The sequence below is a fragment of the Chiroxiphia lanceolata genome, chromosome 6, assembly GCF_009829145.1.
Source record: "Chiroxiphia lanceolata isolate bChiLan1 chromosome 6, bChiLan1.pri, whole genome shotgun sequence".
In the NCBI taxonomy this organism is placed as follows: domain Eukaryota; kingdom Metazoa; phylum Chordata; class Aves; order Passeriformes; family Pipridae; genus Chiroxiphia; species Chiroxiphia lanceolata.
The window spans coordinates 13,014,612-13,042,379 of NC_045642.1; the positions used below are offsets into that span (position 1 = coordinate 13,014,612).

Consider the following 27,768-nt stretch of genomic DNA (forward strand, 5'->3'; position numbering starts at 1 on the left):
CTGTGGAAAGGGTCCTGGTTCTGCATGGCAAAATGGGTGAGTTGGAGCTGTAGCTCTGTGGAAGCCATCCAGGGGTGTTTTCCTGGTCCCACTGTCTCCATGAGTCGTGGGGACTGTGGGAATTTGGTTTCTTATGAACTCACTAATGGAGAGCGGCAAATGACAAATTCCCGCTGGAATTTTTTTCCCAGTTTTCATTAACCTCTGTATAGATATTATTTTAATTAAAATAATCTTGACAGCACCTATGAAAAAGTTGTGGGGGTTGTAACAGTAATTAAATGTGTTGTCAAAAATGATAAGCAGCCTGGTATCACAGGAAGGAAATTAACACTCTGACCAATAATGAAACAGTAATCTTAATCCAGAGGTTTTTTCCTCTCAGAAACTCTTTAAAATGGATGGATTTTAGAGACCAGGCAATTTTGGAACAAGACAGTTAAGCAATCAGTGCCATAAAACATCTCCATTTTAAAAGTCAATGTCATACTGGTGTAATAGTGGCTAATAGCCAGTCAGCAAGAAATGTGATGTTAATTAGACATTAATAGTGCAAAGTCTTGATGATTTTCCTGCATTTTGGATATCAGAATGATTGGGAATTGTGTTCAGCATTAGGTGCTGGTGGTAGTGGAGTTTAACAATGATCTGTATCAGTGCCAGCTGTTTCTTTGGGTTGTCCACTGCAGAGAGAAGGTGCAGAAATGCTGGTGGGCTGTTCACTGCTGTGGGAAAGAGGGTTTGAGAGCCTTGGTGTTTGGGTTATGTTACCACAAATCTTTTATTGCATGGGAGCTGTGCTGAGCACAAAATACACGAGTATTTTGGTAAATTACAAACTCCCTAAATTACAGTATTTTGCTCATCTTGAAAGCACTGTTTGTCCTTTAGATGAACTGGCATCAGATTTGGGCAGGCACAAGAAAAATCAAAACTTCTGTGCTGGTCCAGACTGGAAGGCACCATCCTCTCCCCCATCACACCAGGCTCAGAAGACGCAGGTGAAGCTGCCTTGGGTGCAAGGACTGGGTCGTTCTGCCCAGCCTGCTCACAGGGGTCTGGTGAGAAAGGCTGCCCAGAAAGGAGCAAGCTGTAAAAACAGCCACAGTGTTACTATGGGAGAGGGTATCAGGAGTCTGAGCTAAGGGTTGGATTCAAATGGCTCCTTGGTAAAAGAGAACTGGGAATAGTTCATCAGTAGGCACCAGAGCTGATATGGGCAGGCTTGTAGGACCCAGGAATGGATGAAGCTGTGCTTATTCAGAAAGTCTGAGGGAAAAATGAGCCTGAAGAAAGTTTGTGGTTTCCTGGGTACCCCTGCCTGAGGTAAAGTCTTCTCTATCTGTCACCAGTGAAAGATTTGCAGGTATCCTTGTATCTAAGGATTAAACAGAGAAATTCAACTCCTATGTCAGCAAGAAAAGGGCTGGCAAGTTTAACAAAGATAATCCTGCCTTATCCTAATCCTGTCTTCCCAAATGTAATCCAAGCAGTACTGCACCTTAGCAGTTAGGGCTCCTTTTGCCCTTCTGCTGCATCCCTGAGCTCCAGCTTGTGCTTCTTTCCTTCACATTTCCTTGTCCCACTCTTAGCAAACATGAGAATTAAAGAATGGAATGGTAGCATGTCATATTCCTGGTTAGAGAAACCTGCACAGTAATGTGCCTGAGATGTTTCAAAAGGGAAGTAAGTTCCTAGTTCTGCTAAAGCTTTAATAGCCTGTTGTCTTTTCTGGTAATGTGTGGGTACCCATCTACAATGTGCACCCACTACACAGAGGTTTTTTTAATCTCCCCTTTTCATCCCTAAAATTAAAACAAGTCTATTCATTCAGTAGAAAGCTATATCTCACGCGAGCTGTGATTTGAGGAAGAAGAAAATAAGTAGCAAGATGTTAATGGAAGAGCTAATTTCTTACTTGCTTTGCGATAATGTCCAGCAGTGTAAAAAGACTGGATCCTGTTATTCCAGGGACTAATTCAAAATGTAGTAAGTGATGTCCAAGGACATCCACACTGTAAGGGAACTTGAAACATCCGAGCAAAAAAGCAACATGTAAGTATGGAGAACAGGGGGACAGCAAGTGCTTCTTTTCTTCTCTGTTAAAATATGTACTGTTTGTTCCTCACAATCCTCTAACTTACTGCTGTGGCTCTCTCATGTCTTCTAGTGCATGTGGATGAAGGCTTTGACCTGAGGGATGGTGACAGCCAGGACCAGCTTACTTCGTGGACTAAGTCAGGAGGGAGCTTTCTGCACTTAAAAGTAGCATGGAAGGTAACCCAGCAGGCAGCAGTGGCTGGAGAAGCCCTAAGACAGGCAGGGCAGGGCATTCACTCAGTAAGCAGGACCCGCAGACTGGGACTCAGAGCTGTAAACAAGACTAAAAAGGGGTATCAGTGCATAATGGAAAAGGGCAGCGATGGAGGACATCAGAGGAGGATTGATGGGAGCAAAACACTAAGTGTGAAAGGGGCAATGGGTGAGGAATTTGGAGCAGAGAGAAGGCAGCAGGGACAAAAGTTCAGCCTCCTCGATGATGACAGTGTTTTGTGGAATTGAACTAAAAGCTTCCCTTGTGAGGAAAGTCTCGGGTCTGAATAGCTCAACGGATCAGTAATGATGTTCACTGAGTTCCAGTGTCACCTTCCAGACTGAACATACACAGGAAATGATCATACTTTCTCACTGATACAATAAAAATAAAAATTAAATCCAACAGAAGTGAAACATATAATTTCCAAAGTATTTTCCGACTTCACAAAGCCAGAAGTTTAAAAAGTTTATTTTGTAAGACAGCAATAGGCAACATGTGAAGTACTTCTAAGGTAACAGTTGTGTCGAGTAAAAACACTAATATACCAGACATAACACGGGTGGTAAACCAAATTTGTAGTACTCTGAATAATATCATTAAATTTTTTAACTGAAATTATTTCATGAAAAAAGATCAGCCTACATATGTTGAAAATTTGGTGTTATCCCACTACTCCTGACAACAATGCTGTTTTCAAAAAAAAGTTTTTACAATTTTCTTCCAGTAAACCACATCTGGATTTTTAACCTCGTTAAAAGTTTTCACTGTGCTTTTAGATCAGACTGTATTGTAATGGAATTGTTATTTATCTCCAGATTTATCCAGTTCCTCCTTTCTGGACTGTCTTACATTTATCAGGGTCTCTAATTACATTCCTCTAGTAGCTGACCACTACAAAAATTGAAATCCTCACCACAAATCTGTAAAAATGTTTCCACTTGCATTGGGAGACAAAAATAGAATAATTCCACGTCTTTTTGGACGGATGCCTAGCTGAAACTATGCAGGGTTTGACTGACAAGAGGATGTAGTCTTTGCTGAGAGCACTTTCTTTAAGGTTCTTTTTAGTCTTCAGGAACATTTGACTAGATGAATGAGGAGAGGATTTATGCTAGTTTCCTTTCATTTTTGTTAACTTTGCCTGCTTTTTTGTAACTTTTGTCTCCTGCAACGAAATCTTTTCAGCTCATCGGGCTTACTGAATATATAATCACAAGCTGGTAAGTAGTAACTTCAGGAGTTTTGGTTTGAAATGGCACTCTATTCTTTTGTGTACAGCTGTGCTAGAAGACTAAAACCCCTTTGTGCAGATAAGCAAAACCAGAATTATTTAAGTGCTCAGTATTTGCCAGGGTTATAACTGTAAAGTGTAGTCTTTCAGTAGTGAATAAATACAGTTAACATATAGCTCAGCCTGCAAATGCAGTGGAGAGACTTTGAGTAAGTTCAGAATTATTTTGCATCTGAGTGATCTCTCCTCACTGTGCTGCACAGCACTTTCTCCGTTTCCTGGGGAATGTGGACGGGAGCTTACAGTGCACAGCAGGTAATTGGCTGCTTCAGCTGGAAAAGCAGAAAAAGGATATTTGTTGGTATATACAGAAAGAAAATGAGGGCAAGTGGTAATTACTATTGGGTGATAATATTTGTCCATAGTCTTCTGAGCTATCTGTGAAATTAAATCTATACTGGTACTTTGTAAGGGTAGCGAGTGTGTTCAATGTGAAGTTTAAGCAGTTGAGCAACTTTTTCTGTCGATGTATTTTGGACTGGAACTTTCATATGCTTTGAATGTGAAAAAGGAGGTGGATATGTATGTTATAACACAGTTTTTCAGAATGATTCCTTCTGCTGCTCAAGGCTTGTGTTTCTGTATCTTAGCACATATTCTCATGTTGTTGCTTATTTTGAACCATATCTTCACTTTATGTGAATGGTCTTATCTGATGTCTATGGGAAGTGAACATACCTCAGCCTTTAGGAACTCATTTCTGTATTTCAAAAACTTGCATATGCCGAGACAAATATTTCCTCTTGGAAAGGGAAAGCTATTACTGGGTTAGATACTTTTTCTCAGTTGCACATGTGGCAGTTTCTACAGACAGACCAAAAAGAGCTGTAATGGTATATCTATGTTTTCTGTTTAAAGTGGTTTATATCCAGATGGGGTGTGGGAGTGTGTTGGCAGTGTAGTTTCAGTTGCACCAGGTTCCTCCTAAAATAGGGCCATTTTCATAAAAACTTTTTATTCTCTGCTTTTTCTATTCCTACTCTCTTTAACTAAATGAACCATATAGTTTAAAGTCAAAGCTGATAGATACTAGAATAACATCAAATCTGTTTTAATTTTCATAATATTGTGTAAAACCCCACCTATCTGAGGTTTGATAGTTCAAGGATCTTTGCATATAGGTAAATGTGCCTGATTAATTTTGCTGGAATTGATTGACACACGAATATAGTATTTACTTCAAAAGTCTTTTGCAGTTTCATGTTGCAGGACTCCAGTCCTTGGACAGTTTGATTTTGTTTGCTGAAAATCTCACAGAGAACCATGCACACGGTGTTGGAGGTTGAAATTGTGCTGCATCTGTAGAAAAAGACAAGTGAAATATTTTATGGATTTGGTAGGTCTGCATGGCTGTATGTTGAGAGGATACTTGGAAGACTGAAAAATATATAATACATTGTTAGCACTTTACAATCCTTAACAAACAAAGATTTGTTTCCTCCTCTTTGGTAAAGATGAAATCCAAATGTTTCTTTACTTCTTTTATACACCCTTGTACTCTTTGAGCTGGCTTTAAATTTTCATCAGTGTCATATGAGGTAAAATGTGTATTAAAATATTAAGGAAAATGGGGTTAAGACATGCTCTGTCTAATAAAAGATATTAGTATTTTTTGGCAGTCATCCTTTGGCCTATGTAATTTTTTTTCCAAAGGGCACTGACATTGCTCCTGGTTTCTTTACGACTATCATTCTGTGTGTCAATGTGCTTTTTACCCACTGACCTTTTTTATTTATTTTTTTCTGAATGCCAAATGCTTAATGTGTCATTTCTGGCAGAAATTTCTGGTGATCAAAGAGAAAATAAAATGGGCTTGAAGAAAGTTGCTGGAAAGGCACATACAGGATGGCACAGGCATGTAAAGCTCTTTTTTCCTCCTGCAGGAGTTGCATACCAGTCTTCATACCTACTTAATGAACACAGGAGGAAGCACATATTTTTCTTGGGCCTGGAAAGCAAATGTGGTCTCAGAGTGCAAGGTTTACTACCAGTATAATCAGCTAGAGTGGCATGAGAGACCGTGTGCCAACTTTCTTTTGCCTCCTGCATACCTGGCCCAATTAACTCCATTCTTCATTCTTCAGTCATCTCCCCAGGTAGCTAGCTGGTGTTAATGGGCTATAAAATGCATGGCACTGGTCCATATGGAACTGTTTTGGGGTATAGGGGGTGTCTCAGCCCTTCATGGGTGTCTTTGAGAGCATCAGAGGTAGAAGTGCTGCCTGAAAGGAAATTCAGAGGATGTGTACCTGTGCCCTCTCCCTGATTGCTGGAAGAGACACTTTGAATAATGCAGGTCACCAGATGAAAGCTAGATTAGTTTGGGAGAGTAAATTAATGGCACAGAAGACCCAATGGAGTGAATTTCTGTTAAGCACAAAGAGAAGAACTTCAGCTGGGATTAGATACTGTTGTTCTTATCTCTTAAACAAGATTTCTTCCCTTGCTTCTTCCTGCCTGCTTGCTTGTCTCTGTCTCTCCCTCCCAAGCAGGGATTAACCATAACTTTTCTAATTGGACTTCTAAACGGATTGTGCTTAGTTACAAGTCAAGTAGCTCAGTTCTTTCCCTGCTATCGCTCCTGTGTTTCCTGGACTCTATCCCTCTGTCTGCAGAGGTTGATGGAGTGGGAGGTAGCAGGGGACAGATGGTCTGGTGGAAAGACACTCATTCTGCAGACATCAAATTGCAAATAAAAAGCCCTAAGAAGGCCTGAATTTCTGCAGGTGAAGCTCTGCAGGGAGGGAAAGCACCTCGTGCTGTGAACCCAGCAGAAGGAAAGAGATCCACAACTTTTGGGTAGGTTCATACTTGAAAATGCATTGAAAACATTTTAGCAGGCTTGTGACCTTTAAAAGAGATTAGACCTAGTTATTAGTTCATTTCTACTTAAGCATGTTATTTGAGTGAGTGCTCTATATTAAGTGTGACTAGTATGCAAGTGGCTTTTTTTGGTATTTCATAGAAATTGTGCAGAGCTGAGGAATGTATTTGATTACCTATGCCTATTCCTTGGGGTCTTCCATGGATACATGCTCAAGCTCAGGACATTATCCAGAGCATCTGAATCAAAACTGTTGATTGAAATTGGAGTAGATCAGAAGAGAAGATCTGAGACTCTGCAAATTTCTCAGATCCTACCTTTCTTCTGTGCATATTTCTGAGTGTACCTCTGATATCCAGGGACTCCTGTATGGACCTTGTTAGCATAAGGAAGAGGTGTTGCCAAATGAAAACTAATAACCTGGCAAACCAACTCAAATCTGCTTGGAGTGATTTGAAGGAGCACTGAAAATTGGAAATTGGATTTCTGACTCATATTTTTCTGGGACGGTTATGACATATTGGGATAATACACCTGCTCTGTGTCACTCTTAGTCACCTAGCATATTTATAACATTTTGTGAATTTAAACCTGTCCAGATCTTCTGTCATACAGGAAAAACCTGTGGTACAGCCAGAAATGGTTGGGAAACATTTCCTTGGGAGCTCCTGTGGGGACGCATGGCCACCTGTGCCATGTCTGGTGGCCTAAATAGTTGTAATTTCCCCCCTGATTGTAGAGGAACCATTCAACAACACATTTCTCTTCTTACTCTTTGTGTTTAGGAGGAAAAGGGTTATGTACTGCTCTGTATGCCATGCCTAGATCTGAAAAGTGACCACAGCATTCAAGAAACCAAATCACTTGCTTGATGCATTTCAGGAGTCAGAAATTTCTTCCCAAACATGCTTATTTTTGTACCTTCATCTTCAGTTAGATCAAGTCACAACAGTCAGGTTTTGATGGTCCTGAACTCTCTCACATGGAGCTGCACATGATAATTTCTGATGTCAGAATGCCAACTCATCAAAATTGTAATAATTCAGAGTTATGGAGAAAACTTTTTGGTCAGACCTAACAGAGATCAGTGAAAAGCTACTTCTAGAGAAATTATGCTGGTTTTATATGCTCACAACCCAGACTCTGTCACTGTGTCACCCTGGCAGAGCCCTAATGTAGTCAGTAGAGCCATATTAATTTGACTCTAGCCAGGATAAGCCAGAGTAGTACTTAAAACTCATAGTTCTGAGTAAGTCATATCTACGTGAAAGGATAATTAAATCTGGGACCTTGAATCATACAAGTGTGCCTGGAGAGGGCTGAAATTACAACCAGAGGTGCTGGCACCTGCCAGATTTAATTTAGTGACCTCTCCCTGCAAATCCAAATGCAGCTCACCGAGTTCTAGAATTGTTAGGAAAACTCAAAACCAGATGGTGATGGGTTGCTTTCAGCCAGAAACAGCTTACTCTGATTCTTTTTGAGTTCTTGGTTAGGAAGGACTTGAAACTAGTGCAGGAAGTGAGTTGAAATATTCAGAGTAATAGTTTTCCAGAGGGAGCTGTGCTGACTGAGGTTAAACTTAGCACTTTCAGCTGCTCTTCTGTTCTCTCAAAGTGTGAAAGGAGAACAAACTGACTGGTTGCGGGGTCTCCCAAGGAATGGCTCACACCAGTCATTCAGTATTGGCCTAATTGAAGCATTTTCATGTGCACCAGCACTCACATCCTTGATTTGTCTACTGGGACACAGATATGCCACACTTCTCAGTGCAGTGGAGTCAGGGTTAGTAAAAGTGTGTTGCTTTATTTTCACTGTTGTAATTTCAGGAGAGTAAACACGAAAAGAAATAAAAGTCAGACCATCTGGGCAATATAGGCTCTATCTCCCATTAAGGATTTGCCACAAGAAGATGGTACACCTCGCCTGAGACAGGAATTCTGACTCTGGGCAGAATTTTCTCTCCAGAGAATTTTCTCTCCATTTCTCTCCAGAGCCATGCACCAGATACACCCTCTCTCAGCAGCTCTATGTCTCTCCTTGTGAGGATGTAATCTTCCTTCCCCAGATTTTGCTGCGGTGCCATGGCTGCCAAGGTCCCAGTGCTGCTGGGAGGTCATTTCCAGGGCTAGACACAGGGAGGCAAAAGCTGGAGTGCTAAACAAACCTTGGTGAAAACTGATCATCTCTTGGCTAAACTCTTAATTCCTTTGGCCTGCTGAAGGTCTGCTGAGGGAGCCAGAGAACTCATGCAGCTCTGCAGCCAGCTGTGTGTGCCTGATGCAGGAATTAAAACTCACCAAGACAGTACAGCTGTGTTTTTCATCTCCTTCACTTAAAAAAAATGTGTCATTCCATGTTAATTATCCTTTTCGTACATGTCAGAATTGATGTATGATTCATAAATAAGAATATTTTATGTGTTGCCTTTGACACTGCATAAGTCAGGCAGTGACATGGCACAGACCGTGTTTACAGAGCCCTTATTGCAGGTGAGACCTGCAGTGGGGTCCTGACTGCAGCATGCAGGGCTGGTGACAAGGTATAAAAACTTAAATTCAAAAAAGTGTCCTGGAAGCATTTCTCCAGAAACAGAACATATTGCAGGTGCTGTATTTCCAACCAGCGAGGCCCGCATTAGGAATAGCTTTTCTGTTAGCTAATTTTTGTCCTTAAGAGAAAGCTGCTTCCTTCCTCCCCTCATTTAATTCCTTTGCTGTTTTGACCTTCACCTGTGTGACTCGCTCCCTGAAATCCTCTCGGGAGGATCAGTGTCAGTTCTAATAAGCCAGCTGTCACTTTACACCAAACAGAAAGTAAGTGTTTCATTTGTTAAATGGGCCAGGAGAATACATCGGCTTTTTCTACCATCCTGGGTTTTCTTCTAGGGGAAAGTTACTTTTATGTGACTGAAAGTACATAAAGCGGATTTGAAGCTGCAGATTTAAGTGTCTTGAATGAAGACTGTTATGTAAGGCTTTTCTTTATTTATCAGTTGGACTGAAATGTGATCAGTGTTACAGCACAGGGTCTGGGAGCAATGAATTTCCTTGTGTTTCTAGTAAGAAGATAAGGGACACGCTGTTTAAGGAATGCACGGGGAATTTTTCTTTAGAAAGCTGCACAGGAAGGCACAGGAATAGTAAGATTATTGCACTGAGCTCTTGGCTGCTGATGCAGGATGCAACACTGCTTCTTGTTGGGAGTTTTGCCATCGCCCTGATTGTGGGAAGGATAGCTTTCCTCCGTCACAGCTTCTTTTGTGTTTGTTTATTGCTCCCCTTCTGCTGCTGTTTAGTGCTGACAAGCACAACCTGTGCTTCTCCACCAGCTTGCACAGGTGGGTTAGATTAGCTTGGAAAGTATTTGGGAGTGGCTGTTGAAGGGGAGCATCTACTTTTTTGTGCCTTTCACACAGAAGTTGGTGTTTGGGTTTTGCATTCAGCAGCTCGTGGAGCATAGTTTTTAAATGGTGTTTGACAAACGTGAAGACAGTGCACCTCACTAACTAATCGCTACAGTGGAGAGCAATTTGAGACAGGAAGAGAAGGTGGCAGCTCCAGTGCATGAAAGGAGGGCCATGGCTTTTTATCATGAACCAGGAGATTGTGTAAGTATGGCTATGGTTGTTTCTGTGGATTTGACTCTGTGGTGTGTTTTTTTAAGCTGAAAACAAGACTGTTTGTGGAGTAAGATGATGGTGAAACATCAACCTCTGGCTCTGCAGTTAAGCTCTGAAGCCAGACCATCTCCCCTTGTAAAGTAAGGCCTTTTGGTGATGCTCCTGAGGGCACTGGCTGCTCAGCTCTCAGGGCAGCTGAGCCTTCTTGCTCAGTATTGTTTGGAGGTATCTCCACAGCATTGTAGCTATATCCCGCAGACTCTCTCCTCCCTGTGGGCATTACCTCATGAGCTCTTCAAACTTCTCCTGTCACTGCTGTTCCATGGGAGCCTTTGCCAACAGAGACTAAGGGACAGCAAGCTGCTTAGTGCATGTTACAGGAGGCTGCCCAAGCTTTACCATGGAGATCATCCTTTCACCTTCTTGGCTGCAAAAGTAGGGAGGGCAGCTTGTATCTTCTGGGCATTTAGTTTGTCCTTGTTTCATGATCTGCATAGGCTGGGGGCTAAGGGTCAAAAATCTCTCTTTGGTAGCACCCTAATTTATGCTCTAAACTAAATGTTTGCAGTAACTGAAATAGATATTTATGAGAATGATTTCAAGATACTAAAATCTAGTTAAGTCTCCAGTATACCATCCATCAGGCTGAATGAGCTTTTAAACTGTGTATGTATGACAAATATACATCTTCTATTCAAGTATCTTTCCATGTGTTCTAGATTTAAAAATTTTAAATCTAGAACCCTGTGCTTGGTCTTGCTCAGCAATGAGCATCCCTAAATTGCAAAGAAGTGGTTCTGTCTTTGTTGGTTCAGATTTATGTTGGATAGGGTGTATTTGATATTTAGGAGTGTGATTCTCCCTCACACCCAACCCTCTTGGTCACTTCAAACAACTACAAAGGAGGGGGTGGCTATCTAATCTTTAGGAAAAAACAAAACAAAAAAGCACCACCAAAACTTCTGGCCATAGCAATATCACACCCTAAAAAAAGTACCCTCTGGCCATTAAGCTGCACACCTTTGAACAATTGACTTTCTCAACAATGGTTCAAGTTTGTGGCTTTTCAAGTAAATGAAACCTGAACCTATGGAATCATTGTCTGTTCAAGCCACTGCCCAGGTGGGAAGCGGTGCTGGGATGATGAGACAAAACTTTCTATAAGAAAGGAAAAACAGATAGCTTAATTTACAAGAGATCTAGGATTGGCTTTACTTTAAATATAAGTGTATATATAAGTGTATGATTATACAAATTTATATACAGAAGCAACAACAGGTAATTGGCCTGTAAAATGTGTAAGCAATAGACGTCTTTCAGCATGCACTACCTGCATTTAAACCTAGAAAAACAAAGAAGATTCTTTTATGGTTAAATCTCATCATGTGAGAGAAGTCAAGTAATTGGTAGACTTGGTGTAAATCCTTATTGTTAAATTTGGAAAATAGGCAACATGGAATTCAAAAGATAGTTCAGACTTTTTATTTTTGATAAAACTTGGTCTGTGCCACTCCCTATGGATGTGAACACAGCTACTAGTTAGGAAAATGCAATGTTCCCTTGTGTAGTTATAAGGCTGTGCAGACAGCTCTATCTATATGCTCTGAGAGCAGTGAAACCGGACAACTGAGAACTTGTTGATGTTGAAACAAATTGTGATTTGTGAACTCAAGCTCTTTTCTGAACTTGATATTTCTTCTGTGACAGTCTCTGTCCTAGAACAAGAAGCCACAGCATGATATAGCACATTTTATATACAGTGAGTGTGTCTGTTACAGAGTTTTGTCCTATATACAGGGGTTTTACTACTTACAGTCTGCATATATGAATTAATAAAATATAGGTTTTCTTCTTAACAACTTGTAATCCAGATATGGGTTTAGAGCCTTATCTTGGACATTACAAACACCTTGGACGAGCAGATGTAAAACATCAGCATGCTCAAATAATTTTACTTTAAATATTCTCAACTTTCTTGGCTCAAACACCACCTTACTCTCATCACTCACATTTGCCTTTCTACAGTCCAGTTGCGAGAGAACTTTCTTGGCCAGAGAACTGCCCTTCTCTGTTCCATGTGTTAAGGATTAGCTGGTTTAGTAACTTTACATTTCTCTTTCCTAGCTGTATTTCTCTGAAAAGTGCTGTTGGTAGGCACCCATAGCAATCACTGAGTACAGTGGTCCTGAGTGCCCTGCTGCAGAGGTACCACCTTGTGCAAAGAAGTAGAGCTGTTTCAAAATGAGTTACCTCAAGAAAACAAACAAAACCAAACCTCAACTGGCTGGAGAGTCAACACGAGGTGATTTGGTGAAGAAATGAAAATCATTGTTTTGTTTTTTTTTTAGTAAAAAGTGTGGGTTTGGAATTAATAATGTCTCTGAAGCTGGGATAAATCTTAAATATGCTTCCTCATAAAGTGTCCTCTAAGCTTTCATTGCTATTTTGTTGTCCTCTACAAATGGAGAAGCAATCAACTACCTATGAAATGGAGGGTTTGGAGAGAAAACTTCACACCTCCTGAACCTGTTTAACTTTGAAAGTTATACTGCTTCTGTGTGGTTGTGAGTATGTACTATATGTGTGAACCCACCTTTGCACTTACAAGCTGCAACTGAATTTTCATAAGTAAGAATGGACATCTGTGCTGATTCCCACTTAGAGGTTGGTTTCCTATACTTTGGAAGATAGGGAAATTTTTAATTTTATTTATTTTTTTTCTACTCAACTAGACATAGGTGTGCATGTTTTCTGTTGTTTTTTTTTTTTTTTTTTTTTTTTTTTTTTTTTTTTTAGGGGGGAGTGGAGTATTAAAAAAAAAGAAGCTTGGCTCATAATTACTGTGTGAGCAGAAAATGTGTTCCCAAGTTAGGATTAATACAGCCAACACCTGTGAGCTTTTTTTCAGTCAAAGAGCAGATGCTGTAAATTCCTTAGTAAGTAATTTGGAGTCAGTATTCTTCTCCTGAGTACATAGATCTGTCCTCTCCCCCACTTTCTTCCTCTAAGCCCCCAAGATCTACTTTCCTTTATGTCTTGAAAATGACCCCAAGGACCCACTGTCTGTCAATCTAAAAAAGTGTGCAAATCCCCATCAAGACTTTTAGAATAGTTGTGTTCAGTGAAGATTGTATCCTATTGGATCTGTTAGTCTCTAGCAGAAGTTGAGTTGGGGTTTATACAATTATTTCCATGATATCATGGAGGACCCAACGCGTGTTGCAGAAAGGTCAATGATGAAATAGGCCTGGGTGCTACACGCAGGTCCAAAATGATGTAACAGTAAATTGTAGTGCTGGTAAGTGTCTTGTTGGTGTTGAAGGGTGGCAATGTGGTAAAAATAGAGTCTTTGTTATGGTCTGAGTGCCATTGTTTTGTGCAGATGTGAAAGCAGAGAAAAGATGTGCTGTAAATGGCCAGGACTGCTATGAACCCCTTTTTCAACCTGTTAGAGTAGTTTGTTCACGATAAAGTATAATAATGGCAAAACATTTTGGTCCTAGTTATGAACATGCCGCTGCTGCATTTTGTTTTTAAACAAAAATAGGAGAAATATGAAAAACGAGGAGGACAGAGGTGTCTCTTTCAATTGGGCCATTTAAATTTCTAATGTTTCTGGATCCTCCATACTCTCTTCATGATGACCACTGGAAATCAAACTACCATCTTAATTTTAATGCTGTTCTGAACAAGGTAAGAATCCAGATGAGGTCCAAAGGTTGATAGAAATGTCCTGGTTGTCACATTGGAGACTATGATTGCAACACAATTCCTCTTCCAAACTAAAGCCAAAGATGGAAGGATGCTCTCTGAGAGCTAAGGATTGTGTGTTCTGTTACCGCACTAATAGACAAGAGTGAGGAATTTACTTTCTTTATGAAGTAACTTAATTTTCTTTAGGAACTTATTTTAAGACAGAAAAAGAAAAACAAAAGCTTCTTTCTAGAGGTGAAAGTAAGAATAGGACTTCAGAATCCTATAAATCACTTTCTAAAAATGATCCTGCTCATAGACTAGAGTTCTGTTCCATCTTTCACCAAAAATCTACATGCACAGAAAAGTGACCTTGTGATTACAGGATGTAATCCAGATAATATTGGTTGATTCAAGAATATTCTTTTTTCTTCTCACAGTTTCCTTGTTGTTTTCCATGGAAAAACATGGCATCTAAATGTGGTGCTTATAAAAATGTGCATTTTCCTAGAGTGGGGTTATTTCACAAGCACTCGGTGGCAGATTTTGGAGCTATTTCTGTGGAAAGGCTGACAATTGTGCCTCAAGAAGAGACAGGAGAACAGTTTGAGATTAATCAGGTTCCCTATACCTTGAGTTCCCCTTTGTGGTTTCTGCCTTTGTGATCCTAGTTGGCAGCTTTTGCACTTAATGGTACATTGTATGGGATAATTTTGGCTTTTCTCTTGAATCTTGTGTTTTTAGGACACAAGGTAGAGAGATTGATACAAATAATTCCTTTTCCTTATTTGTTTGTATTTTCATGGAATTTTAACTGTAGTTGTCAAAACCTGAGCACAACAAGCTACATCACAAAATAATAGAAATTAAAACATTTATTATAAACAAAACAAAACCAATGCTTAGTATTGTGAATCTCTGTACCATTTGTCAAAGGCAGACTGCAGTTTAACAGGCTTTCAAAGTAGAAATGTTAAATCAATCAGATCTATTTCTGAGGAAAATAAATGTAGCAATTCTTATCAGATGAATAAATTGTTCCTTTAGAATATTGTTTTGCACCATTATTGCTTCAAGTAGCATTTATGTAGTCTACTAATGAAAAGTCTGTGTAACAGCTAACACACCAGGTACAAAAAAGGCTTAAAATTCCCAATTTCTTTCAAAAGTGAATACAGTGTGTCAGAAAGGAGAGGAGAAGGGGAAAAAGAATAAGGAGCTAGAACTTTTTTCCTTTTTAAATAATAAGAACAGTGAGCTATCCTGGGGAGAAAAGTTCCTATGAAAGGATAATATATGAAGAGTTTTTCACACTACCTCAAATTTTCTTTGTTAAAAATATATTCAAGTTTTCTAGAGTTTTTTTAACTTAAAATACTTTTTTTTTCCTCTTACCCTTCCCCCAGCCTGGGTAACTCCAAAATAAGTTGAAGGAATGAGCACAGGGGTAATTGGTTTAAAGAAAATGAGATAGGGACTCAGAAAATTGAATAATATTGCTAAAGAGGGAAAAATCTGGTTGAAGGAGGCAACTGACCCATCACAGTGTTGCAAAATATTCTTTTAGCTTCCAGGTTGTATTAACTAAATTGCTTTATTAGCTATTACAGATACTAAATATAAGTAACTATAACTCTAGATTTTGGAGAAATAATGAAGTGTGACTTTATGTGCCAAGTCAATCTGTTCATTACTTGTTATGGATTTGATTCCATAAACAAAGTGCCCATCGGTGGAGATGAGATCATATCTGAAATGCCAGATGAGCTCTGTAACGGTTCCAGGTCTCTGTAAAGCAATGCCTGACTCTGCAGTGCCTGCCTCCCTTTGACCTGGCTAATGGCTGCTACATTTGGAAAGAATATTTCAAGTTGGTGCCTGTTCCTCTTCTTTTTTCCTCCCCTTTCTTTTCCGCCTTCTCAGAAGGACCAGGATCCTCATGGAGGGGAGACCCGTAGTTTGGCTGGCTCACCCTCTGATTTATTGCAGCTGAGATGCTTCACAGTTTCTGGAAAAAACAAAAAAGTGCATTTGTGTTAAAGACTTTTTATTTTTCTTTTGATTGCTGTGGAGTTTAACTGCCTCAAACTGGGGCCAGACTCTGTTTTCTGTCTCACAGTTAAGTAACTCTGGTATTTATGATAGCCTGCAATTACTGTACAAACTACAATTTTTCCATTTCAAAAGTTAGCATTTCTCCACTCTTGCAGTATCTCAGATACCATAATTATGTGCATCCTCAGGAGGAGGAAATGGCTGTGGCACATCACGTACTGTGGTGTGGTGAGGGTAGGGAAATGTGTTTTGGGGGTTTCTGTGATAAATGTTCTTATGAAGCCAAATTTTCATAAGTGTCTGACACAAAAATTTAGTTCATTGTGCATAATGTGATACCTTTCTCAGGAAGACTTTAGGTCTGCTAATCATTGTTAAGTGTTTTAAACATATGTGTAGCGAGGTAATTATGAGGTAAATTGGAGAAAAAAAAAAAATGAATACTCAAGGTCTCACTTAGTCTTGGGCCCACATGAGAACAGATTCCAGGAATCAAGAAGGACAAAAATGTTTTTCCAAGAAGGCAGTGGTCTCAAAGGTTGAAATTAAAACTGATGTGCAAGGAGACCACTTCCTACAGGAACTGCTAAAGCAGCAGATTGGCTGTGCCAAACCTGGGAAAACTGTGCTGTGTTGGATTTGTTTGTTCTGATTTGCTCTTTGGCTTCCTGGAATTTGTAGAGTTCAAGCTGAGATATGTGGTACCTAAAAGCAAAGCAAGAATAAATCCCTATCTTCCCTTTTTGTCAGGAGTTTGCTATTTATTTTTTCAGGCAGTGTACAATCTGCATATGACACAGTGCAAGTGGGAAGATGGGTTTCATCATTCTCTGATCTCTGATTAGCTGGGATCCTGATGGCTTCAGTGTCCTGGAAACCGAGGGATATTTGCACGTGGATTTGGATGTATAAGATCTGCTTCAAAAATAGATGCAATTTTAACAAAACCTTACACAAGAGGCATATAAATATTTTTGCCTTTTGCCAATGTATTAACTAGGGATTTTGAAAAGCTATGTCAATCTGTCTTTTGCCAAAAGCTGTTGGAGGAACTATGTTGCAGCCCTTTAAGTCTGACAACTTTCTACTCTTGTAGAGCTACTCTGTCAAGCTAAATTTTTTTAATAAGAGACTAACTTTTTACAGGGATGTTGATTAATTATTTATTATTCAAAGGTAGTACAAGATAACTGGTGGTTTATTTTTTTTATCAGTTAACAGAGATGTAACAATAACCATGCTCAAATGCTTTGATATTTTAATGTACTGGGATGGCCACATATTTCAAATTTTGTTTTTTATTCTTTCATGACAGAGCCTTTCATGACTTTGAGATGGTAAACACTTGCTTCATTCTGCAAAAAAGGGTAGAATCAGCTGAGTTTATTGTTGAACAATGCAGTCTTGATTTGAGGAAGAAGAGATTAAAAGTAACAAGGAAATATAGTCCTGAAGCTTGGCTGACACAACTGTTTGGCAGCCCATCTAGTATATGAAGGTTTGTCTCCTCCTCAGGGTTCTTTGGAGCTCAGGACAGGCCTGTCTTTTATTCAATCTGCTTGTCCTGCTCTGTTCTGTGGCTTTGCTCACACTTGTGTCTCACCTGGTGGAGGGGACACTGCAACCCCTTCCTGCTGCAGCACCACTACCAAGGACCTTCTCTCCCAAAGACCAGACACAGTGTTTTATGTGGCTTCTGCTGTAATAAATCAAATAAGGCAGCTACTCAAGTAGAGCTTGCAAGAGCTGACTTTTTTTGTCTTGGTGGTGGTTTGAACAGTATTAGTACTCTGTGTCCTTCTAGTATTAATAAGAGAAAAATGGGCTACAATTTAAAACTTATATTTTATAATGGCTTTAGTGCTGTCTTAAAAGAAGAGATTCAAAGGAATTGCTTTGCAAATTCATTTATACACTTAATGATATATATGTTTACATGAAAAGTAATGTGCAGTGGTTTCTCAATATATAGGCGACAAAGCTGGTGATGGGTATAGAGAGTAACTCCTGTGAGGAGTACCTGAGGGAACTGGGGGTGTTAAACCTGGAGAAAAGGAGGCTCAGGGGAGACCTTATTGCTCTCTTCAACTACCTGAAAGGAGGATGTAGCCAGGTGGGGATCATCCTCTTTTCCCAGGCAACATGTGACAAGAGAAGAGGAATTGACCCCAGGCTGTAACAGAGGAGGTTCAGGTTGCATATCAGGAAGAATTTCCTCATGTAAAGAGTGGAGCTTTTGGAATGGGTGGAGTCACCATCCCTGGAAGTGTTGAAGAAGTAACTGGCTGTGGCACTTAGTGCTCTGGTTTAGTTGACAAGATGGTGATTGGTGAAGGGTTGGACTTGATGATCCTGGAGGTCCTTTCCAAGCCTAATGATTCTGTGATACGTCTCTAGTCCCTTTAATCTCTTGGGTGTGTAAAAGCTGTCTTGGAAGCATTGGAAAGTTTTTGCTTTTGATAAACTTAGCACAAGTGTCTAGTGTATCACTTTTACACTAAGCTTGCTTATCTGAGAAGGGGAGTGTGGTACCAGGGAGGACAGTAACCTCCAAAGTGTTACTAATACAATCAGTTATTGCCCTTCTGTACAAGTACACAGTGTGTACAAAGCTCTCCTCTGCCTCTTATTCTCTGTTTATTTTTCTAAGCAAGAGGGGGAATTACCTATAACTAGCCAAAGAAGTAACTTTGTCCATTTTCATACCCCTTTGGAAAAAAAAAAGGCAGCCAGATGTGGCTCTGATTTAATGGTAGCAGGGTGCAGTTCCTCCTTGGACTGAGCACTGTTTTGTAATATTGACCTCAAATACTCTGCAAGTGGACAAAAACCGTGGCATGAATACATTAAAATATAAGCAAACAGTGAGTGAACTCTTGATAATGTTTATGGTTTGTCCAAAATAAAATATTCTTCTGAAATAACAAAAAGGATGCATCACAGAAAAGGACTTCAGTGAAATTGTTTGAATGCCGAGCAGCTGACCAAAGTTCAGTGCAAGTCAATTCTGTTGACAGTAATACATCACAATTCAGTGCTGATCAATATTGGGACATTGCAGTCCTTGCTTATGGCATGACAAAAAAGGCTATTGATAAAAGGAAGCTTCGGATATTGGTATAAAAACTTTTGCACCTCACCGTATGTAACTGTATCTTACACTTTTCTGCAATAGCACTTCAATAGTCCAGAATTTAAAGTGCCACTAGAAATTATAGGCAGTTGTATCATTAAATTAAGGTATGTTTTTTCAACACTGCAGTATCAAAATAATATTCTCTGGTCCAACAAAACTTTGGTGATGGAAAGAAGTGCTGGTGCTGACAAGAAGTCAGTAGGTTCACTTGATAAACAATGTTCACATCAGTATCAGATCATTGCATTTATTCTGGAAACCCCTTATCACTCCTTTGGGATGCAAATGTGGGATGAAGTTCTTTTTGAGTATTGCAGTGCCAGTTGCTCGTTTGAAGGATCTGTGACTGGTAGCGATATACAAAAGAAGACATTTTTTTGTTGGGTAGTTAAATGACACGAATTTACATCAGTCTGGGATATCATGGACAAATATACTCCTGCTGCTGTGCACTTGCAGTAAGTTTGAAGCTCCCAGGAAGTATCAGACTCCTTCATTTTAAGTACTGTGACTGTATCTTCACAGTATGTATGCTTCACTTCCACAGCACTGAATTTATGATAGAGCTATGCTCGGATTTCTAGCATTACTAATACATGGCACATGACTAACAATATTGGGATGTTTCATTTATTAATAGGCTTATTGTGTGTTGGGGGATCCCGGATTAGTGGAAGGATTCCTCAAAAGTCCTGTGTACAATGAATTCCTGCTTTCTACATGGGGAATTTAGTCCCACGTGGCTTTTCGATTGCTGTTAAGTCAAGGTCAAGACGAATGGGTGTGTGGTGGGTTTGGACTTGAACCCTGGAGTTTTTGGTGGTGTCACTCAGTGAAATGGTGTCACAGAGACATACATGTGCATGCAGGCAAGACTTATGTTTTATTTTATTTTTTTCTTTTTATGTTGTTTAAAGGGAAGGAGACAGTCTTACGTACTTCCATATTTTTCTTTTTCCTAGTAACCTGACTTTCAACTCGCACCACGAGTTTTCATTTTTGATGTTCAAAATACCCATTTGTGCAAGTAATTTCTGTATAGACTATTCCAGGAGACTAGAGGCTGACTGAGGAAAATGTGCAGATGCTTGTCAGCCACCACAGTCATCCCCACAGTATATTGACACAGTGTTCGTGTGCTAAAACAGTGTAGTAGTCTTTGCATTGTCCCTTATTACTGAAAAAGACAGTAAAGAATGAAGCAAACTTACATATAATCAAAAGCAGCCTCAGTTTGCTGTTCCTGTTTCTTATTTTTATTTTTCTAAATGATAAGCTGATTTTTAGCTGAGTTTGTGAATTTTGATATCATTGCCCCATGTTCAGCTTCTTATTATCAAGATCCTCTCCACTTGTACTATTTTTCCTACATGAATCAATGTAGTCATTTACAAGACTGTTGTTTGCCTACAACTACCTATTTTTGGTACTATTTCTTCATTGCAACACACTTCTAAAGACTTGATGGCTATGCATTGTGTTTCTAGTATAAAAGCTGGGAAAGTCTGTACAGCATATTGCTTTGTCTCTTACTTTATCACTGGGAATAGATTGCCAACTATCTCTGTACATCTAATTTGTCTAAAAAAAAAAAAGGCACTGGCCAAATTTTCCCATTTTAGAGTTATTCAATTTACCCTAATGGTCTTTAACTGAGAGTTATGTTCACACAATAGAGGATAAAATAGACTGAAAACTTTTTTCAGAGCTATTAAATTTTTGAACTCGATGAGTTCCCATCCAGTCCAGAAAATACAGGTTTCTGAATGTGTCCCATATGCATGTAAAATCTGGCAACTAGGAGCTAGATTTCTTGAGGCTGCTGGAAGATAAAGGAATAGCGGAAAGAGAAAAATGGAGAGGAATGTGATTATTTCTAATCTACAGTGATTGAAGGGCTAGATGCCAGTTGTGTCCAAGTGACATCATGTCAAAAGCATAACTGTGCTGAGGCAACTTGTAGGAAGCAGCCTTCTGCATCCACTCAGTAAGAGCACCTTGCTAGATGATATACTGATGTTATTTCCTTCTTCGAGCTTGAGGGGAAACAAAACCTTTCAAGTACTCTAGCTTTGCTCTAGGGTACTTTATTTTTAAAAGAAAATACCCTCAAAAAACCAACCCCCCCAAGCCTCAATGTACTTAAGGACATACTTTGTAACTAAGCATTGTTAAAGAGCCTGATGCCTATGCTCACTGTGAAGGTGAACATGAAAGGGCTGAGAAACCTGTATTGAAAACCATTGCACTGAGCTAGACATGAAGGGGGGTAATCCAAGGAAGCTTCAGAAAGTTCCATCTGAATATGGAGAAGAACTTCTTCACTGTGCAGGTGACTGCACACTGGAACAGATTGCTCAGTGAGGTTGTGGAATCTCCCTCATTGTAGGTATTAAAGAACTGTCCTGTGCCATGTGCTCTAGGATGACCCTGCTTGAGCAGGGAGGTTGGATCAAATGACCCACGATGGTCTCTTCCAATCTGACCCTTTCTGTGATTCATTTCGGTGTATCTAATTGACTAAATAGGCAGGACAGAAAGGCAAACAAATAGGAAAAATAGTTCTCTGCTCCTTAAAATTATTATTTATTTTTTTTTTTTTAGGACTTAGCATAAGCCTGTAGTCCAACAAAGCACAAGCTTGCTTAATTGACAAAGAACAAATCTTAATGAAATAATTTGACCTTAAGGATATGCTCTATCTCTTCCTGGCTAGACATATATTTTGCAGAATCAGAGTGAGTGAATCACTGGGCTGTGTAAGAAACAGGGACAGAATCAGACTGGTGCTCTAACCAGAAAACCATGTCTGTCCTGAAAAGTGTGTGACTTCCAAATGAACTAGTGAGGGTAGCTGCTGGTAGAACTTAAGGTAGATGTGTTGTGCTACCATCCCCTAAAAGGCATTTAAAAAAAAAGTTCCAAGTGTAAACAATTGCATGGGGGCCATGTTCTTTTCAGTGTTGTTCTTACTGGAAGTTTCTGTGCTAGAGTTCTTTAATTTCTTCAGGAGTTGTGTCAAAGGTTTAGAAACCACTGTTACTCTATGTATTTTAATAGCAGAACAGCAGCTGTGCTGAGACAAGCCTCAGGTGGCCCATGTACAAACCATGGAATGTTTGGAGAGGTTAAAGACAAGTGCCAAAGGACAGCAAAACTGATTTCAGTGAAGATTCACAAGCAGCTTAGCTGAGAAGTCATGAGGTTGCTGGCCCTAATGTAGGAAAGCACTTAAACAGGTGTATGGTTTTAAGCATGTGAGCTTTTTAATTTTGTTTCCTATGAACATCTTTAAGTACTTTGCTGGATTAGGATTCTGGCAGGACTGAAACCTGGATATCTTTGCACATTAAGCAGCATAGATTATAGCAGGAATGTCTTTGGATTTTCAGTTTTTCTGTAAATTCTGTACCAGAGTTATACTATTTCCCTTCCGGTTGTTCTTGCTTGCAGTACTCGAAAGAGTTCACTAGGTTTTACAACATTTAAGATTCTACATTTTCCTGCTATTAGATAAGCAAATGTGTTTAAAGAGTTTTGGGGAGAGAAGGAGTCCCAACCAACAAAACTCACGAAACTAAAACTGATGGAAAATACTCCTCTTACAGAGCTTTGAGGCTGTCCGTAGAAAGATTGCAGTCTTGTCAAACAAGTCATGGAAGAGTAGGAATTATTTGTGTTCTGAGCTGCAAAAAGAAAAAAAAGAGTAAGTTTGAGAGCTATATTTGCACTTAGCATGAAGGCAAAGATAAAGCACACCTAGGAACAGCTCAGCTGAGCTCAGTTTATCTGAGCTGTAAGAACTCACAGTTAACAGCAAACCATCATAAATGACGTATTAGTTCTTCTACAAAATAAGTGTGGTTGGGCTTGATTCCGCTTGTGTCTCATGACTGCATTACACACCTCTCTGTGTCTCTCCAGTGATGATACCTTTCTCTTTTGTGAAGTTTCTTCATGCTGTTTTTACATATTATTGAAGTAGGAATTGGGAGACTGGACGGCGAGCACTGGATGCAAAGAATTTTTCAAGGGGTGTTGGTTGTTTACCAAAACTAGCTGAATTAAATGGCTCATAATAATCAAATGACGTTTCAGCATAGAAAAATACAGCTGGCTGTATTTTTCTGGCTGATGAGAAGAAAGCTGAACCAAGGCTGGGAGAGCTGTCATGATTCAGGCAGCAGGACCTGGACTACTCTTGCCCAGTTTATGCTCTTATAACTTGCAGATTTCCTATTGTTCTTCTAAAACAGATTTTTACACATTGATTGAGGGTTTCCTTTGGCTTGAAGGGAGGGATAATACAGCAGTTTTTCAGTGCAGAGGGGGAGTGTTTTCCAGCTGTAGGTTCTCTGCCTGCCTGGCTAATGAGTCTGTCTGAGGTAGATGGACTTCAGCAGTTTCTAATACTGAAGACTGGGCCAACGAAGAAACCAAAGAGGATGTGATTTCAGAAAGAATTCTACTTAATTAAAAAAAAAAAAAGGTAGCCTGTTGCAAATAAATGCTGTTCTTTTGGAAATGAGCACCATTTCTGCTCTTTCTCCAGCTGGATAGATAAAAAATTAGAATTACAAAAGCATACCCAATAAGCTGGCTCTCAAAATATGATACTAGCTGCCTCAGTCACAGCACAGACCTTACTATTATTTTGAGGTTGCATAGGTTTTCCAAGGGCTGAATTGACCCATTCATTTCTCTTCTAAAAATTCCATTTTGGTAATGAAACATGATCTCAGCTTTCATTCCTAGTTCCAGTGGAAGTAAAAGGAATTGAGTCTACTTTTGCCCTTATGTCAATTGCTGGTGAAGGCTCCAGTTTAATAGTATCTGACACTCCAGCAGTATCCAAACTTTCAGGTTCCAATGTTCACAAAAACCATAAATAAGTAGAGTGGTGCCATGCATCATTCATCCCCTTCCTGGTGAGCCTATTAATTCAATGATGGTAAAGCATCTGGGAGCAGTTCTTTGACCTTAGCTCTGCTAGTTTGTCTTTGTTCAGGTTACTGAAGGGGGAGCACATGGAAGGTATAGCAATGTCTTGGGCAATATGTACGGGGTTTATTTATTTTTTTTTTTTGGGGGGGGAGAAGTGTCTTCACTCAATGCAGTATGAGATGCAAGGTGCCTATGCAGGGTTAAAGCATTTGGTACTCTCTGACTCTCCCCTCTGCAGGCTGGCAGTGTGTGGAAATGCACTTAACAGTCCCACAGATAGCTTGAAAAAGTGGCTTGTAGGATAAATGTCTGCTTGTTTATTAGGGTGGATTAAAAGACAGGAAAGTAAATGTCATGTCTAAGTACTAAGCTGTGCTGCTATGCTGTGTAAAACAAATTGAACTTTACATCTATATTGCATTAGTGTACCGCCTTCTTTGTTCTTGATTTATAGTTTTGAAAAATACTTTTAAGCCTTAATGTGAGCATTTCTGTAGTTGCACAATTAGAAGGAACAATTTATCCTTTAAAAAGGAAAGGATTTTTCTTATTCACTTTTTGGTTTGTCATTACTTTTTAAATTTCATGAACTTAAATGTGCTTGTAACTGTTACAAAATGATCTGAACACCACATTCAAAATCTCAGGCTTTTACTGCAAACAAACATTGCCTTCATTCACAGTGATAAGCATTTCTTCTTTGTTTTCTTTAAGTCAGACCATTAATTATGGTACAGTTAGTATGGTGTTTTACTAATCATGAAATATCAATTGATTTTAGTCAAATGTTTTGTGTGATGGAAGTTGTCTTACTACACAGCTCACAGTAAATTATTCCTAAAGGTTTTGGATTAAGTTGCAAAATTTTTGTAAGAGCAGCTAAATATTTTTCTGCTTTATGTGAAAAATCTTCAAATTATTTTGATTTTAAAATTATACTTCATATACCCTAGTTAATAGCAACAACAGAAAAAAATTTTTTGAACTAGCTTGTTATTGATAAGTTCTTAATATTTACAAAATTTAAATTATGTATCCTGCAGAGGCCTTTCTGAATCATAGTTTCATCTTGTGTGCTGATCCTACAGGAAAGCAGATTTTCACTTACTGGCCCTATGTTGCAAGATAAAAACAAGTGTATGGGGGAAAGGAAGTATAGGATTTACCACTGAGTTTTTCTGTGTGGGATGAGATGCTGCCCTGAGATGCTGCCTTTCCCCAGGGATAGTTTGCTGTGTTGCATATGCTGAGTTCTAGTTCATTTCCTCTTCGGGACAGAGAGGAAAAATTTCAGAGAAAGTACAAAGTCTGGAAGTCTACATTAAAAAACTTGGGCCATAGTATAGTGTTTTAAGATTCCAGCTCTCTGTGACAAGGGGAATGAGCTGTATTTTCAGCTGGCATAACCTGGCACTGCTCCATGATTGCCATCTCTCATTGGCGTCTGTGTTGTCCTCCAGTAAAACAGATGATGTTGATTCACTGTAGGTTATGTTCCTAGTGAACCTATATTGCAACACGATGTTTTGATTCAGAAAAGTGATTTTCCAGTTCATATGTCAGATGTATGCCTTTCGTTACCCTGGAATCCATATATTTGACCCAGAAAATGTGTTTCTTGAATTTAGAAAAGATGTATTTTTTTTTTTGTTCTTATACTTTCTGTATTTGAAAATGGAATCTCTTGAATCTGATCTGATTTCTTGAGAGTTATTGTCCTTCAACATCTGCTTCATGAGATCTACTGGTAGGTGGAGGAAAAAACATTTTTGAAGACTTGTTCACTAGGATAAAATGGTCTGTTGATCATTAGCTGTCTTCAGAAGACAGATGGAGAACCACTAACAGATTAAATAGGTGGAAAATATCTATGCAAGAACTTTGCTGCAATCAGAAACAAAGCTTTAGAAAAATATTCTGAGAAAGCCTTTAAGGGCTGGCTAGGTTATATATTTTCCCAGGCGCTGCAGCTGGGGAAAACCAGCCTGCTGAGACTTAAGCACATGAATAATTAAAACTTGGTCAACTCATTCTCAAAGATCAAGATCTGAGTAATTTGCAAATGTCAAGTTTCTTTATATAAGCAAACTACTCTGTCAAGCACACACTACATATAGGGTTTGAACATGCCTTTTCAGTCCAAGTGCAAGGGAGTTTAAAGTGTTTGATTGTACTAATACTGGACTGACCTTTTGGTATTTCATTTTTTCCACCTCCTGTTTGTTACAGGCCAGGTACGGTGCTTCAGGATTGATGCCTGATTGTGTTCTAAAAGCAATATTCATTACGAGTCACAAAAAATCCTTTTGATACTATGTGATGAAGCAGGTAGATGAAAGGGTTGATGACAATCCTTGCCACAGCAGTGACAGTCTGAAACATGTGCTCTTGTTTCTTGAACTTGTGTCTTTATCAGTACCAGTTTAACACAGTAAAATTTAAACAGAGTAGGCAAAAGGCAGCTCCTGGGAGTCTGTAGCCACTAATACCAGGTCAAGCTGATGACTGGGGTTATATTGTCTTTAAAAAACCTGGTATTTAATGCCAGTTTTTGTCTTGGAGCCTGAAGAGTTTATGTGTATTGGACTCTGGAACTCATGTTTCAAAACACAGCATTGAAATGACAAATTTACTCCTTGCCTGCTGGAACTGGCTTTTGTTTTGGTTTCTTTCTAAGCTATTTAGAACTGAAAGAAAATGAAGATAGAAGAATACCTAACCTGTGCTGGAAACTTAGGGGGTTTTTTGCTGCTTCTGTTAGCTAGACACCATGATGTACTACATCAAGGTGCAGATGTTCTAGGGATTGCACTTACATAAATGCTTGAAGTTTTCTGCCGACACTGTGATGGTTCATATTCAAAACAGTGCAGGCAAGCAAAGTCATGGTTATCTCTGGGACACTCTGTTTCCCAGGAAAGCAGAGCTAGATATCCCAAAGCAAATAATAGTAGTGAAGATGGTGATTTGGCTGCTTTAGTCCCTCTACATACAGTGCTTGCATGTTTACATGAAATCCCACCAGAAAGGTCTGAGTGGCTGCAATAGCTGTACTGAGAAAAGAAAGTGAGCTCGAAACACTCTATATGGTGATTTTTTGCATATTTGATCTGTCGTGTCTTAAGAAACATGCTTACCTTTGATTTTTCTAGATCTGATTTCTGACCCTTGCAGTTTCTCCTTACTCTCTCCCACATTCTACAACTATTCTACCAAATGAAAATAAAAAAGTATACTAACTATACTGAGGAAGTAGTTTCCTTGGAAATGGTGACCATATGAAAGCTATAAATGCTGATACCAAAACTATAGTTGTACGGATGTGGGCCCTGTAAAAAAGTAAAATGGGTTCCCTTTGCTAGCTAAAGGGAAAAATCTTGGCTTTTTGCCAAGGTGCAGCTGAATTAAGATTATTTTAGCTGTGTGATGTGTGAGAGCTTTTTGTCTCTTTCTGGTTTGTGTAAGGCCCTTGTAGGAATGTGTCTATGAACAAAAACCATTCTGATTTCACATTTTCATAGACTTGTAACTGAAAAGGTGAGTGCATACTTTGACAATTGAGCACGGGACAAAGCTTCCAGTGCTGCCTTCAGCTGTGAGTTGGTTCTGCTCAGCTCCCTGACACAGCTACTGTGGTGTCCAGGCAGATACAGGGAGATCCTACTCTTGCTGTTCTCATTGCAGTGCTGGTGAGGAGATTTGACAGCTGGAGCTGTCAAAGTCAGAGGAGCAATTGCTGACAGAAAAGTGGGAGGCAAAACTCAGGAGGCTGCAGTGTTGGTACACACAGAACTCTGTTCTCTCTGCTTTCTCCAAGTGTCCATGCAAACCACAGGAGACCCTCTTGCCAGGCCTGAGTTACAGTACTGATCTAATATGAACATGG

General features: G+C 39.4%; 1 protein-coding gene across 2 annotated transcripts in view; it reads left to right on the plus strand.

Annotated features, from left to right (window-relative positions):
- Window positions 1–3,343: 3,343 nt before the first annotated feature.
- INSC (INSC spindle orientation adaptor protein) overlaps window positions 3,344–27,768 on the plus strand; it is a 136,303-nt gene continuing 111,878 nt past the window's right edge. Inside the window, exon 1 of one of the 2 annotated variants that reach the window (XM_032691019.1) lies at window positions 3,344–3,537. The gene's annotated coding sequence lies outside the window, so the exon portion shown is untranslated. Of the gene's footprint in view, window positions 3,538–9,979; window positions 10,043–27,768 lie in introns of those variants that run through there. The other variant, XM_032691020.1, reaches the window with a different exon arrangement.